A 3,595-nucleotide genomic window follows, 5' to 3' on the forward strand; every position below is an offset into this window, starting at 1 on the left:
CAAGCTCGGACTCTCTGACCCAGAGCCAAGATGGAATAAGGCCACACTATGGAGTCTCTGTGGGCCCCCTCACTTCTTGTACTTTCAGAGTTCCATTTAGAGAATCAGTTGAAGCATACTCCCTACTTTTTCTTCTAGAAGTTTCAGGGTGTCAGGTCTTACATAGAAGTTCTTGATCTAGCTGGAATCAACTTTTGTGAGTGGTGAAAGAAAAGGATCTAGTTTACCTTTATTGCAAGTTGATATCCAAGTTTCCCAGAACTGTTTTTTAAAAGATGTGATCTATTCTCTAGTCCATATTTTTGGCGTCATTATCAAAACTCAGGTAGTTGTAGTTGTATGGACTTATATCTTGCTCCTCTGTCCTATTCTCCTGATGTATGTATCCATTTTTTTTGCCAATACCATGAAGTTGTTTTGTTGTTGTTGTTTTTCTATTTGTGGCTCTGCAGTTAATTTGAAATCAGGTGAAACACACCTACTGCAGCATGCTTTTTGTTCAGGGTTGCTTTGGCTGTATTTGGTCTTTTGTGTTCCTTTATAACTTTTTGGACTTTTTTTTATTTGTGAAGAATGACCCTACACTTTTGATTAGAATTGTCTTGAATCTAGAGATCATTCATGGGTGGATGGCTACTTTTACAGTGTTAATTCTTCTGATCCATGAGTGTGGGGGATCGTTCCATCTTCCAGTATCTTCTTCAGTGTCTTGATTCTGAAGTCTCTTCATTGTAGAGGCCTTTTGTTTTCTTGGGAGGTTAATTTCTAAGTGTTTTATTTTAATTTATGTAGCTATTGTAAATGAGATCATTTCCCTGGTCTCATTGTTAATATACTTGTTACTGGTATACAGGAAGGCTACTAATTCTGTGTGCTGATTTTGTATTCTGAAACTTTGCTGAAAGTCTTTATCAGCTCGAGGAGTCTTTAGGTGGAATCTTCATGGTCTCTTCTGTATAGAAATATGTCTGAAAATAGGAACACTTATCTTTTCATATTTGTAGCCCTTTTATTTCCCTCTCTTTTCTTATTGATCTAAGATTCAAGAACCTTATTGAATAGAAGTGGACATGAACACCTCATCTTAATTCTGGTCTTACTAAAAATGCATTGGTTTTTCTCCAGTTAGTATGATGCTGCCTATAGCTTTGCTGTATTAAGTCTTTATTACGTTGAGGTATGTTCCCTCCATTCTCTCTCTCTCATCCTTCCTTCCTTTCCTCCTTCCCTTCATTTTTCCTGTGTCTTATCTGTTTTTTTTTAATCAAGGTAACGCTACCTTCATGAAAATGTTTAGAAACAACCTTTCCTTTTCTATTCTAGAGCAAGTTGAGTAGTATTGGTGTTAAGTCTTTGATGGTTAGGTAGAATTCTGGAATATACGCACCTGGTCACATTGTGGCTTTTTGTTTTTTGTGTTTTGTTTTTGGTGTATGGAGACTTTTTATTACTGCTTCAATGTAATTGGTGATACTATGTGTGTTTAAATTATTTATTTCATCATTAAACCATTTCATTGGTTTAATTTTGGTAAGTCATATGCACCTAGAAATTCACCCATTTCCTTTAGGTTTTATTAGATTTAGTAAAACACAGATTTTCTTCAACACAGAAGATGTGTTACTCAAGTTTATAAAACAATGTTATTTTTATGAGTTATTGTTTTTAAGTTACAGAAATAAGTTCAAACTAAAATATGAAAACAAATAGCTTCCATTTAGAGAGAGCTGAAATCCGTGAAGACATTCCTAACAACCGAACTTCGGTTCTGTGTCTATTTTCCAGGTTTTAAGGGTCTACCGGGCCAAGCCCTTCGCTACCTGTGCTCTGCTTTTCCCAGTTTCTTTTCTTTTTCTCTATCTTTGCCCTCAGTCTCTTTCTCTGACTCTGGTTCATTCATACTGGGTTCTGTTCATGCTGGTCTAGAAGAGTCTTTTTGTCTCTCTTAAGTTCAGCCTCCATTTTCATGGCGTCCTTTTCATCCTCCACCACATGCCGTGTTTTCTCCTGGCACCGCTTGGGTACCCCTACCGTTGCTGTTTCTTTCCTTAAATTGTTACTGTCAACTCTGAGAATGTTTTAAAGTCTGCTGAGCTCCCTTAGGGCATTTCTCCACCTCTTTTCAGCACACATCTTCCTTTTCCACTTCCTCCGTAAGCTTTTAGCCATGCCTTACCCGAGAAACATGACCGCACAATGCGTGTAGAATGCCAGCTGCAGAATACAGATGTTTAAAAAGTATGTCTTTATGCTTTCGGTTTCTTTTTTTCTGGATTTTATTGGTATCTATTGTGATATCTCTCTTTTAGTTCTAATTCTATTAATTTAGGTTCTCTCTCTTTTTTAAAAAATATTTTGGTTAATTTGGCTAACAGTTTGTCAATATTGTTTATCTTTTAAATGTTGTTCTTTATTTTAGCTTTCAATTTTTTTATGTGTATAGGTGTTTTACCTGCATGTATGTCTGTGTACCACATACATCCAGTGTTCTCAGAGGCCTTAAGAGGGCATCAGAGCCCCTGAAACTGAAGTTGTAGATGATTGTGAATCACCATGTGGGTACTGGAACTTGAACCCAGATCTTCTGGAAGAGTAGCCAGTGCTCTTAACTGCTAAACTGTCTCTCCAGCCCTTTGTTTATCTTTTCAAAGAACTAACTCTTCATTTTATTTATTTATTTATTGGCATTTTTTCTATTTCACTAGTTCCTACCATGATCTCTCATTTGTCTATGTCTTTGGGTTTCATTTGTTCTTTCTTTTCCAAGGCCTTAAGGTGTGCCATTAAACTGTTTATTTGGGATTGCTCAAAATTTTTGATGGAAGCATTTAGAGCTATCACATTTTCTCTTAGGATGGCCTTCATTGTATCTCATATATAGATTTTGATATGCTACGTTTTCATTTTGTTCAATCCTAGAATATTGTATTTTCTCCTTAATTTGAGTAGGGACCCACACAATGGTGTGTTGTTAATATCTGTGAATTCGTGTGTGTTTTGTAGTATCTCTTAGTGTTGATTATCTAACTATTTCAGTGTGGTCAGATAGTATACAGGATATTACTTGTATTTTCCTATGTTTGTTGAGGCTTGCTTTGTGTCCTGAGATATGATTTATGTTTATTTTGTGGAAAGTTCCATGAATTATTGAGAAGAATGTGTATTCTGCTGTGTTTGGGTGGGATGTTCTGTAGATTCATGCGGTCTGTTTTTGTTCATGGTTTCATTTAACTCCAATGTCTTTTTTTTTTTTTTCTGTCTAGATGACCTGTCTATTGGTGATTGTATGATACTGAAATATGTAACTATTAAACTGTTGGGGTTAATCTGTGGCTTTCCATCTTGTAATATTTGTTCTATGAAATAGGGTGCACCTGAATTTGGTGCATATATATGATTAAAATTGTAATATCTTCTTGGTTGGTTGTTCACTTATTGAGTATAAAGTGACCTTCCTTATCCCTTCTGACTCGTTTAACTTAGAGTCTATTCTGTCTGGTATTTGAATAGATGTGCTTTTGTAGTTCTATTTGTTTAGAGGACCTTTTCCCATCCCTTTACTCTAAAGTGTTTCTACCATTGATGGTAAGTTGTG

At 35.8% G+C, this 3,595-nt stretch overlaps 1 pseudogene; it reads right to left on the minus strand.

Annotated features, from left to right (window-relative positions):
• Nucleotides 1-1,796: 1,796 nt before the first annotated feature.
• LOC114696145 lies at nt 1,797-2,169 on the minus strand (annotated as a pseudogene).
• Nucleotides 2,170-3,595: the final 1,426 nt, after the last annotated feature.

The sequence above is a fragment of the Peromyscus leucopus genome, chromosome 1 (assembly GCF_004664715.2).
Source record: "Peromyscus leucopus breed LL Stock chromosome 1, UCI_PerLeu_2.1, whole genome shotgun sequence".
In the NCBI taxonomy this organism is placed as follows: Eukaryota; Metazoa; Chordata; class Mammalia; order Rodentia; family Cricetidae; genus Peromyscus; species Peromyscus leucopus.